The sequence below is a fragment of the Mixophyes fleayi genome, chromosome 4 (genome assembly GCF_038048845.1).
Source record: "Mixophyes fleayi isolate aMixFle1 chromosome 4, aMixFle1.hap1, whole genome shotgun sequence".
Taxonomy (NCBI): domain Eukaryota; kingdom Metazoa; phylum Chordata; class Amphibia; order Anura; family Limnodynastidae; genus Mixophyes; species Mixophyes fleayi.
The window spans coordinates 333,695,570-333,708,525 of record NC_134405.1 but is presented as its reverse complement, the minus strand read 5'-3'; the positions used below and the strand labels follow the sequence as shown (position 1 = coordinate 333,708,525).

At 42.7% G+C, this 12,956-nt stretch overlaps 1 protein-coding gene across 2 annotated transcripts in view; it reads right to left on the bottom strand.

The window, feature by feature from the left end:
* Positions 1-12,956, bottom strand: part of LARGE1 (LARGE xylosyl- and glucuronyltransferase 1) — a 325,519-nt gene that overhangs the window by 255,446 nt on the left and 57,117 nt on the right. Inside the window, exon 1 of one of the 2 annotated variants that reach the window (XM_075210436.1) lies at positions 4,496-4,572. The exons of the other annotated variant lie outside the window; for it this stretch is intronic. The gene's annotated coding sequence lies outside the window, so the exon portion shown is untranslated. Of the gene's footprint in view, positions 1-4,495; positions 4,573-12,956 lie in introns of those variants that run through there. 2 annotated transcript variants of the gene reach the window in all.

The following is a 12,956-nucleotide window of genomic DNA, read 5'->3' as shown; positions in this document are numbered from 1 at the left end:
CCCTATTACCACCCTCTACACAGCTAACACAAGACAACAACCCTCTGACCAACACTGTTGTGTGACTGGATCATATTGCATACTAAGCACTTATTACCTTAGCATTCTGGCTGGACCAATGTGCAATATGTAGCACTTACCCTCATATATCCACCTCCCATTGTCCCATAGATTGTAAGCTTGTGAGCAGGCTCTTCTCACCTCTTTGTGTGTCTGTATTACCCGGTATTGTTTTATTGCTGTGTTTGTTTCCTGTAAAGTGCTATGAAATTTGCTTACGCTATATAAATAAATGTTGATGCTGATGAACTAAGAAATCCACCATCAGCCATAAGATAAGCAGGGGGTTACATGTACAGTCATGGCCAAAAATTTTGAGAATGACACAAATATTATTGCTGTCTCAGTTTTTATGATGGTAATTTGCATATACTCCAGAGTGTCATGAAGAGTGATCAGATAAATTGCAATTCATTTCAAAGTCCCTTTTTGACATGACAATTAACTTATTTCCAAAAACAACATTTCCACTGCATTTCAGCCCTGCCACAAAAGGACCAGCTAACATCAGGTCAGTGAATCTTTCTTTAACACAGGTGAGAGTGTTGACGAGAACAAGGCTGGAGATCACTCTGACATGCTGATTCAGTTAGAATAACAGACTGGAAGCCTTAAAAGGAGGGTGGGGCTTGAAATCATTGTTCTTCCTCTGTTAACCATGGTTTTCTGCAAGGAAATACGTGCAGTCATCATTGCACAAAAAGGGCTCCACAGGCAAGGATATTCCTGCTAGTAAGATTGCACCTAAATCAACCATTTATTTGATCATCAAGATCTTCAAGGAGATAGGTTCAATAGTTGTGAAGAAGGCTTCAGGGCGTCCAAGAACGTCCAGCAAGCGCCAGGACCGTCTCCTAAAGTTTATTCAGCTGCGGGACCAGGCCACCACCAGTGCAGAGCTTGCTCAGGAATGGTAGCAGGCAGGTGAGTGCGTCTGCACGCACGGCGAAGCAAAGGCTTTTGGAGGATGGCCTGGTGTCAAGAAGGCCAGCAAAGAAGCCACTTCTCTCCAGGAAAAACATCAGGGAAAGAATGATATTCTGCAAAATGTACAGGGATTGGACTGGTGAGGACTGTGGTAAAGTCGTTTTCTCTGATGAATCCACTTTAAGATTGTTTGGGGCATCTGGAAAAACGCTTGTCCAGAGAAGGAAAGGTGAGCGCTACCATCAGTCCTGTGTCATTCCAACAGTAAAGCATCCTGAGACCATTCATGTGTAGGGTTACTTCTCAGCCAAGGGAATAGGCTCATTCACAATTTTGCCTAAGAACATAGCCATGAATAAATAATGGCACCAAAACATCCTCCAAAAGCAACTTCTCCCAACCATTCAAGAACAGTTTGGTGATGAACAATGCCTTTCCCAGCATGATGGACACCTTACCATAATGCAAAAGTGATAACTAAGTGGCTCGGGGATCAAAACATCAAAATTTTGGGTTTTGGGTTCATGGCCAGGAAACTCCCCAGACCTTAATCCCATTGAGAACTTGTGGTCAATTCTCAAGAGGTGGGTGGACAAACAAAAACCCACAAATGCTGACAAACTCCAAACATTGATTAGACAAGTATGGACGGCCATCAGTCAGTATGTGACCCAGAAGTTGATTGACAGCATGCCAGGGCGAACTGCAGAGGTCTTCAAAAAGAAGGGTCAACACTGCAAATATTGACTCTTTGCATAAACTTAATGTAATTATAATTATGAAATGCTTATAATTTTACTTCAGTATACCATAGCAACATCTGACAAAAAGGTCTAAAAACACTGAAGCACCAAACTTAGTCGTCTCTATTCCCTAGGAACACTTAATACCTCAGTACAAGAGAAAAGTGATATTTCTGATTGCTGGCGCCACTGAAAAGCAAGTATTTTTTTTGCCCAACAGGTGTGAAATATCTGTAATAGAATTTTGTTTCTTCTTTCTGGCTATTCTTGGATTCTCATGGAAATAGATGATACCGCTTAGGTTTACAAATCTCAACGGTGCATAATAAGAGCACTGAAGTCTTATACTCAGACTCTGAGCAAGATCCATTTACAAAAACAACAAAATATTTATTTATATTTATTTTTTTAGAAACGTTGCGTAAGAACATAGGTTACTTTTTTGTTAGCCGAATTCTGCCTGTATGGGTTTAGCCGGTTGCTCAAAGTCCCACCGCTGCATCATCAGAACATACATTACTGCACTTAAATAAACTAGAGATGCTCAGGCTCGGTTCCTCGAGAACGGAACACACCTGAACTTAGGGGATCCGAGTACCGAGCCAAGTCGGCTCGGTACCGTTGCGCGCCCTCGGATTTGAAAACGAGGCAAAACGTCTTTGTGATGTCGTCGGATCTCGGGAGTTTTGAATTCCTTTTTAAGATCCAACATAGCAAGGGGTGGGAGGAAGGGCGGACCCCCATTTTTCTTTTCTGCCACTGCTGTGTGCCAATGTGTCCTAGATGTGCTAGGAACTGCTGTGTGTTTGTGTCATTGCTCTGTCGCTTACCATCCAGCCAGGTCGCTGCAGTATTTGTCCGAAAGTGTATGAAAATAATATTGTGACCTGTGAGGTGGTTAAAATTGACTGCAAATGACTTGAAATTAGTGTTATTGAGGTTAATAATAATGTAGGAACCAAAAAAGAGCAAAATTATGTGATTTTAGCATATTTTAGGTTTTTTTTCTAAAGAAATCAAAAACCAAAACCAAAACCAGAACACACGAGGGTGGTTTTGCAAAAAAACCAAAACCAAAACCAAAACATGAAGCTAATCCAGATCCAAAATCAATACCAGTTCACGGGGGTAAGTGAGCATCTCTAGAATAAACCAGCAGCTACACAGTTAATGGGAGAGAAATGGCCCTACAAGGGGTTGGTATTGTGAAGCTCCGCTGGGCATATAATGATATAGCCAAGAAGTGACTCTACAACAAACACCATAAGCTGTCAAGTCTGAGAAAATCATATTTGTCCTGATCACACATAGCTAAATTTCCCCCAATTTGTCCTGATTTGTGAATGCTTTTAAGCTGCCTGTCACACCTAATCAGTCCGCACACCAGATAAGATCCCAATTTGCTGAGTTTATTAGCATGCCTTGAGAAGAGAGGTCACCCCGATTATTTATGACGCCCCCCTCTCCGCGCACACACGCACACGTCTGCTGTCAAAGCTAATAAAATGGCAGCGTATAATGTGCATGCAGGCAGATGAAAGCTCATAGCTAGCAGCTAGCTGAGAGACAGCGGCGGCTGAGAGATTACGCTGACACCGAACATCATCATTGCAGAGAGCGCTGTGATCTGGTGACTATTAGCCACTGGGCTGGTGTGATTTCAAGGACTGACGGAGGCGAGGTCCTAGCCATGGACTGCAGAACCACTGCTCTGCTGAGGACTAAGTTACTTCTTATTAGTAACCTTTATATATATATATATAACGCCTTAATATTAAGCAGCACAGAGAATATTTAATTATTCAATCAGTCCCTGCCCTTTGGAGCTTACAGTCTATATTCTCTACCACACACTCTCAGGGTTAATTTTGCCAGAAGCCAATGAAGCTACCAGTATGTATTTGGGGGGGGTGGCAGGAATCCCGCACAGACACAAGGAGAACATACAAACTCCGCACACATAGTGCCCTAGTCAGAGTTGAACCCACGACCCCCCGTGCTGTGGGGCAGCAATACTAACCACTGTGCCTCGGAACGCCAGGTAACAGTTTGTCAAAGTGTTCTGCTGTAATGAAGATCTTTCTGCTCTCCCCTTGTCCTTGGGTTTTAGATGTTGTTCTAACATACACATTTGCAGGGGACTATAAAGACCAATGGCTGTGCAGAGATTGCAAGGATGGGGTTGTTAGGGTAGTGGGTGTAGGTTGGTCACCCTCCAAGCAGTCCGTGGTCCTAGTGACAAGTAGTGCAGAACTGATACAGATTATGGAGCCATCTGGAAACCTCCCGAAATGAGGAGCATGCACCAGACCAGGGACTGTCAGGAAAATTCTAGCCCAGGGGGCGAGACTGAGCTCAGCAGCCTATTAGGAACATTTTAAAGGCCCCAAAAAATTTTGCAGGTAGCCCAAGCGACACAGCCCAAGTTAGCCTACTATGCGACTAGCCCAGGGGCTCAGCCCAGAGCGCGACAAGCTGTGAATGTCTAGAGACAGAGGCTTCATCACACTTTTATTGTAAGTTAAATCTGCTCCACCTGTAATGTAGAGGGACAAGGCTTGTGGCCAATAAGTGTGTTGTCTCCCACCCACAGAAGTATATATCGGTTTGTTAGCAAATTATTTGCAGTTTTCAAATTCCAAAGTGTACAGCTTCCAGCGCTTGTTCAATTGCCCTAATCATCAAACACAAATGACAAATACCCATATGAATGGGTCTATAGAAACTTGTATGTAAAGCTCGTGGAGCAGACAGACTTAACTTACCTCTGCTACAAGTTCTCCAGTAAACAGTTGTAAATCACATGCTTAGAACAGACTCTGGGGCCAGCCAGTGATCGCTGTGCTATTTTGGACACAGAGGACAGCTCCGAGTATCATTCCAACTCCTTTCTGTCCCTTTAAACTCTGTAACTAATCTATAAATAGAGGCTGTATCTTGCTTGGTGCTGCTGAGTTATAATGAGCCTGGGATAGTTACCTGCCTGGGACTCCTCACACATTACACTAACTGCAGAGGAGTCACTGTGAAAAGGGACTTCACAATCTCGGCTATTTACACTGCGCTCCAGCCACCTCTCTCTGGTGTCTCAACGCAGATAAATTGAAAGGACGTTGGCACAGACAGGACCCGGGAAGTTAGGAAATAGAACCAGCAGAGACGATGCTGTTATTTGCTACAAACACGCAGTGACAGTTACCACAACAGCGACTGTTTTCCGCGTCTTTAGCTGTCAAGTTAAATTACATTTAAATGTAACTCTTTGCGTGACTTCAATATATAGAAAAGAGGTTGGCAAGCTGCCACTCCAAGTGTCGTGGGACTAGAAGCTGTTTTTGAAGATTTTTTCTTTAAGTAATGGTAGCAAAATATCATCCCTTATTATTGCACGGTGGCTCAGTGGTTAGCACTTCTGCCTCACGGCGCTGTGGTCAGGTGTTCGATTCCCGAACAGGGCCTTATCTGTGTGCAGTTTGTATGTTCTCCCCGCGTGTGCGTGAGTTTCCTCCCACACTCCAAAAACATACTAGTAGTCTAATTGGCTGCTACTGAATTGAACTTAAGTCTTTCTCGGCCTGTATGTGTGTATGTTAGCGAATTTAGATTGTAAGCGCCGAGTTCTCTGTACAGCGCTGAGTAATTAATAGCTTTATATAAATAGATGATGATGATGACGGCAGTATGGGTTGATATTTAACAGGGACATATGTGGACATTCATCACTAGGCTTCTCTGTCTCCTGTCGTTTAGCCAAATCCTTATCTGCATCACTATATTTGCACCCAACCCAAGGTCAGTCAGTTTCTGAACGTAATGCTGCACACTGAACTAAATGCTAAACTCTAAATAAGCTGCATCCTATGATCCATATATAAATGTAAACAAGCAGAGATAGTTTTTGTTCTACTGAAAATATAGTAGGATGAGCTATATATCATAGTTGCCAACATTGGCAACTTGTGTCCGCGGGAGGCAGGTGGGTGTGTGGGGGCGGGTCTCAAAGAATCGCCCTGCTCCCCCAAAAATAAAAATAGGGGGCGGGTTCACAATGATGCGCACACAGCGTCGCTAAGCCCTGCCCCCTCCGTTTAATTTGCCGAGCCGCCGGGAATCGGGAGAATTGCCTGCTCTCCCGGGAGTCCGGGGGACAGACCCGAATTTCAGGAGTCTCTCAGACATTCCGGAGAGTTGGTAAGTATGCTATATATTTGTATGTAAAAACTGAGCACATAATGAAAGCTTATAATCAAATAATAAGCAGATAATAAATATTTATCAATTTGCTTCTATATATAAGATATTCAGCCATATATTATTCTTATAATTATATACAATCATATCATAGTAATTAAAATGTATAGCGTTGATTTCTCTTTTCTTGCACCCATCCTCCTTCTATCTCAACATCTACATACACTGTATCTCAAGACTTTACCAAATAAAGACACTGGGCCTGATTCCTTAAGGAAAGTTAAAAAAAAAAAAATGAGTAACTTTGCACCTTGGGAAAACCATGTTGCAATTTAAGGGGTGCAAATTAGTAATATTTTGCACATGAGGAAAACACTGGCTGTTTTTTCATGTAGGACATAAATATTTTATAGCTTTATTTTTACACTGACATTTGAAGTTGATCTAGGACACGCCCTCCCCAATTATAAATCTGTCCCCATGTTTTAAATGTACCCCCCCCCCCCTCCAATGCAACATGGTTTTGCCAGGGTGAAAAGTTACTAATTTTTTTTTGCTTTACTTTCCTTAATGAATCGGGCCCACTGAAACCAGATTAAGTTTTGGAAGAAAGGTCACAGTTTATTAATTATAAATTGATAAAAGTGGTGGTGGCAAGAGCAGGCCGATTCCTTTGCCAAGCCAATAAGGTGAAAGGTCAGACCATTTCACCACCGTCCAGGATATACCTTATCTATTGGCCGGTGCTAAATTCTGGCAAACAGTGATTAAACCGCTTCTGAACTGGACAGTGACGTGGCCTCTAAAGCAAATTAAGGAGTCCTCCTCACAAAAGGACCAAGAGTCTGGTGACTACCAAAGGGGGCAGTGACCCGTGACCAATCGGTGGAAGCACCATATGCCTTCTTATTGCTGGAGGTATCCCATGCAGGAAAAGAGGAACAACAGCCACTGCTGTAGCAATATATAAAAAAAACTGGACACTCCCAGTGGATCCAATTGGTCGCTCCTTCCGGAAACTTAACCCTGAATGTATCAGTGCTATGACAGATACAAACGCACTATGTTTGGCTTATAGCCTCTCCTGTCATAGTATTATAACACACAGCGACCAACTGTAAAAACAAAATAAGCAACATAAACATAACCAAGCGCAGTGAGAGACTACAATTAATATTCCGAAAATTGCACCTGGTAATATACGGTGTTTCAAATACTTAGGAACAATAAAAAAATGTCCTAACTAGCTGTAAGACGATGGAACTTTGCTTTAGACGTGGGAGATGGTCCTAGGCTGGGTACACACTGTAGGCGTTTCAGACCATTATAGGGCCAATAACACGATGAGCGATCGTTCGGCCCGATATTGCGTTATTGTGTACACTGAAACGATGAATGATTATCGTTTCAAAGCACATCGCATCGTTTCATTAGATTTTTAAACCGGACTATAAATCTCGTTCAACGATGGAACGGTGTCCTTCCAGTTCTGCAGTGTGTATGTACTCACGATCAGGATCTCCATAAAGATTAGAGTCACGACTTTTTCAGCCGATGGTTATGACAGATGAAGAGCACAGATCTGAACGTAAATCATGTGATTGGGACTTTTTTTCTTCTCAGTAGTTGGTAAAATCTTACTGATGTGGCATAGAGAGAAATTTTCAGTAGTGTGTACCCAGCCTTGCTGCACTAATCCAACTGAAGATATTCTCAAGTTCCACCTCATTGGAGGAGCTGAAATCCAAAATGCCGTTGGAAAGAACTGAGCGCTGATTAGATGATTAGAATCCTCAGTTCCTCTGTGCTTATTTGTCTCTAAAAAAAAATCTCGTCTGATAATAATAGCTCATGTGGAACTCGCTGTAATGATAACCTCGCTGTGGAAAATGAAAACAAACATCCTGACGCGTTTCTCCACTAGTAGAACGGTTTCCGCTGAGCTATAAGTGTCAGCCCTGTACAGAAGGGTATTTAAGTACTAAAGTGTCCAATCACTCTTCTGCTTTCATTAAACAACAGCTGATTAAACTGCAAGTCAATGAAAATGTTACTAAACAGTGTAAACAGCATTAAATGTATTAAGATTTAATAAATCAGAAATACTAAATAAAAACAAAGTAAAACCGTGTCTCATCTTTTCCCCCCGATTCCAATGAATAGTGCTGTCACTCATGTACCCGACCGCCGAGTCTAACAGACTAGTCATATATAGATGAATATGGATACAAAGAGACACAAAGGCAAAATATCAGTTACAGTATTAAATATTAGTATTACAATATATGTACACTGTATTGTAAAGTCGCAGCAGTGATGCACCATTCTATACATTTGACAAATTTGGGGGGAACCAAGGAGCCGATTTATTAAAGGCAATAGGGATTTTTATCGCTTTGGCCTATACATCACAGGGTTAATGCCGGCAAAATCACAACTATCGGGGGCAGTAACCCGCTTCAGGGTTAAGATTTGGTCTTGGCACGGGGAAGCTTATATAGCAAGCAACACTTGTTCTGTTATTGCCACCTCGGGATGAAAATCATTGTAAAAAATACTTTATTCTTTGTATAACGCATTTTTTCATTGTTTAAAAGCTTTTTAATGTTAGGGTCGTGACTATCTGATAAGTTTTTAGTACTGGACTAGTAGAGGTCTTCACGGTTAGCAGCCTCCTTTCCCGTAGAAAAAGATGCATTCGGAGGTAATGAGATGCCCCCAGGACTTAACTCTATCGTAGCAGAAACTTATCAGGCTAAACACAGTGCAAGGTAAGGAACCGGAAAACTGGAGGCAGAAACCAGGGACGAGCCAAGGTCGTGGTCTGTAGCAAACAGGAGAGTCATTATACAAGAAGGTCAGGGCAGATAGCAAACATGGAGAATCCAGAGAACAGGCAAAAGGTCAAAGGGCACAGGCAAACATGCAGGGTCCAGAAAACAAGCCGAGGTCACAACAAGGAATCAGGTCATAGATAGCAAGTATCCTAGGAGCAGAAAGCCGGTCAGCAAAACGTGCAGCACACAGAACGCTATAACCGGCAGGGAGGCTAAGCGCTCCCTGTCTTAAATACATTGATGGGCCAATCAGAAAAGAGGAGGTACAGGACTCACAAGGCTGTTAACTAATTAAATATTTTGCACACTCGCCCGGTTGCTTAACATGCCGGGGCGCAGCGTTATCTGAAAAGAGCGTCCTTTCCGTTGCCCTGGTAACGGCCGGGACGGAAGGGGTAGTGATGTCCCGGTCGTCATGGTGACAGCCGGGACACAGCTGAGGAGAAGGCAGAGAGTTGTGGCGCTTCGGGTCACCGCCGCGGCTCGTGACATTTAAAATATTTTTGTTTATAATTTAAATATATTTCTTTACATTTTTGTATTATATTTGGGGAACTGAAAGCTCACGTCTGGCCTTTCCGTTCCTCTGGGCATGTCCGACCCTTGGGCATTCACAATTTAGTCGAAATGTACAATAGGTACTTCATGTTTATTTCAGATATTATATTTTATAGGAATATAACATGTTTCGCTTCATGATTAGTATGTATCTAGTGGATCAACTTGCGCGGGACCAAGATTGGAACAACAGAGTGCACCAATTATTAATCCCGAATACAGTTCAAAAAATGGACTTGTTAAGATAAAACTAACCAATGTACACAGGCTGGATTGTAGTAACCGACCCCAATTAATGGAGAAACTGTGAAAAATCCGCGTAGGGTAACAAGAATCTCTATAGGTAGGAGACAAAGTAAAGTAAATTGCTGAAAATCCAGCTCAAGACCTCTTGTGACATAAACATTTAATTAGAGAAAAATAAGAAGACTTGAGAGAGATTGTAAGAACATTACATGTAACATTTCTACTTGTACATAGTGCTTTAGGGACTGAAGATGATCTTTCATCATAAGTAACTAGGACTTGGTTAATGAGTGTAGCTGAACGAAAAAAAAAATCCCTTTACTTTAAGGTGGTAAAGCAACTTTTCTATCTAGTGCAGAAATGATGCCACACTATTGTGTCACCCATAAATCAATCAGTGCTTGCGTGTCATCCAGAATGTTCGATACGTTCGCAATGATATATTGTAACAGTCATGTACAATCTCGAAAAATGCTGCGGTACAAGGTAAATGCCATGTATCCCACTATGATCATGTCATACCCCTGTTTTGGCTCTACAGTCCCTGTTTTTACATATAATTGCATGGCTTAGTGTGTTAAGATAGCGGCCATACCTGATTGGCTGCCTGGCTATAAACCATCCATGCCAACTTTCCCGGAATGTCCAGGAGACTCCTCAATTCCGGGTAGATCTCCCGGAATCCCGGCAGAGTTGTCATTTCTCCCGCATCAGAGCCGGCATGGAGTTGTGTATGTGTGGAGGGGGGCGGGGCTTCATTAATCGTAGCATTATGGCCCCGCCCCCAGCGAGGTAATGTCTGCTTTGGGTCTTTTTACCAGTGACCCAAAACAGGCATTACGTCACTAGGGGTGGGGCCAAAATTATGCAATACGCAAAGTCACGCCCCCTTCCGCCCTCCCCCTACTCTTCAGGGACCAGTCAAAAGTAGGCAAGTATGCTATAAACTACACTGAAATTTAAAGTTGATCTAGGACATGCCCTACCCCAACTATAAATCTGTCCCTATGTTTTAAATTTACCTCCGCTGCAACATGGTTCTGCCAAGGTGCAAAGTTACACCTTTTATTTTTGCTTTACTTTCCTTAACGAATCAGGTCCATTATGTGTATATTACACTACTTACTGTTATTATATGAATCAGGGCACCACTTATGTTAATAATATTTGATTATTATTACCCTGGTACCCAGCGGCCAGGGGTACCAGTACTATTCAGCATTCGTTTGTTCAGACCCCCCTTGAAGACTGACTCGATGCTGAGGAGCACTAGGCTTTTAAAAAAATGGAGGGGAACATGTTTTTTTATCCGATTTTACCGGACGGGTTGCTCTAAACTGTATGCGGTTTAGGGGGTTCTAACACCAGTGGATTGGGTTTGCAGTCTGCAAACCGCAGGATAGCAAATGCTACGGTTTTCGCACAAAATAACAAATGATTAGTAACTTTCCCTCTTAGATTCCAGCGATGAGAAAGAGGCAGCGTTCTGAGCTGACTGTGCGGTATCTGAAGCAACAGTTCTACGTCCAAGTGCAAAAAGCAGGAGTCTGTGCTGCCGGATGACGTATTTTGGGGGATTTAAAGGGGTGGGGGCTGCACATTTAGGGTGGTGCTGTCTGGTTCAGTCGTTATCTGCAGAGCCCCTTTTTAGCCCCCCAAGCTGACTCGATTCTTACTCATCTTCTGAGGTGATAGGATGTTGCCCAGTACTTTTAAAGAAACCACTGTAGTATCACTGAGGTACTAATACAAATAAGCACATTTATATACATGTACATTCCAATGTAGTTAACTGATTAAAATGTGGCACATAAAATAAAACCAGTCCTGTTTTTTAAGGGAAAAAATTGCAGATGGCTCAGTGACCCAGTCCAAGGTGGTCCACTATGGGACCGGCCCCTTAGGCAGAGTCCCCCCTTTTCCCCAACCCAGCCTGCCCCTGTGCATGAATAAGGTTCCAATGTGCAATATTTTAAATAAAGTTGCAATTAACTAAGGGGTGCTGCAACAGTTATTCCATACTTGCCAACTCTCCCGGAATGTCTGGGAGACTCCCGCATTTTGAGAGAGTCTCACGGACTCCCGGGAGAGTGTGGCAATCTCTTGCATCTGGCAGAATTAAAAAACGCCGCGATTCACAGGGAATTAACGTCATTACGTCACGGGGGCGGGGGTAAATTTTGGAGCCCCGTCCCCATCACACCCACCGCTCCCGGAAGCCAACTTCAGCAAGTTGGCAAGAATGAGTCATTCTAGACCAGACCTTGAAGGGAAGTTTTTAGTTTTGCCCAAAATGAAATCTTTAAATGGTCCCACAATGCAGTTACACAGAGGCACTTAAAAATTCAGATTTGGGTAAATGCCTCATACTTCAGCAATGTCACTATTTCCTAGTGAATTGATGGCCTGCACTCTCATAACCATTGGTTCAGCCCACAAAATGGCTGCCTCTTCCCTGAGCAGTCGACGTTTGCACTTTGCTTTGCTGACAGTTCTCCTGCCCTTTCTGCCCTTCAGGTAGGCGAAACATCGATCACCAACAACAAAATGGCCGACAGTTTATGAAGAGTCTGACGTAAATGGATTGCATTTATATCTTCGGCTCATAAATACATGACTAATGGCCGTGCAGATGACATATTAGAGTAACATTTCTTATCCCCAGCTCTCCAATCACCACTGTCCCTGATGTAAAGATGCGCACTGCGAATACTCACGGTCCAATCGCATTAGTCGCTCTTGAAATGGCCTCAACTCCTTTGACATTCTGTCATATCACAATTATTTGTACATCAACCACTTATCTTACTCTAAAGATATTCCCTGGGGAGCAATTACCTTAACATGCGCCCTCTCATTCAATCTTCTCATTACACTATCACTTGAAGATGTAGATAGTTTGTGTCTCTGCACCGGCTGGTACAGGCAATGTCAAAAGAAAAGGCGAGAGTCCAGATTTCATTGTGTGACTGAGCAGCGGATCATTAATACTGCTTTCATAATGCTGCCCCGGCAATATCCCGGTATATGAACCCGGGAGACAGGCTCCCAGATAGGCAAAATCCCGGGTCGACCGGGCTCACACTGGCTGACCTGGGTCTGACAAAAAAAAAAGATAAATAAAAAAAAAAAAAAAAAGAATAAAAAAAGTCCTTTTACTTTAGTATAGGGGTGTGCACCGGCCACTTTTAGTGTTTTGTGTTTTGGGTTCTGATTAGCTTGAGGTTTTGGGTTCTGATTTGTTTTGCCAAAACACCCGACGAAAGGTTTTGGTTCTGATTTAGGGTTTTGGGATCTGATTTATTTTTAAAAAAGCATAAAAAGTGCTAAAATCCAGTTTTTTTGTTTTTTTTCTCACCCCTACGCTATTATTAACCTAACACCAACATAGCTG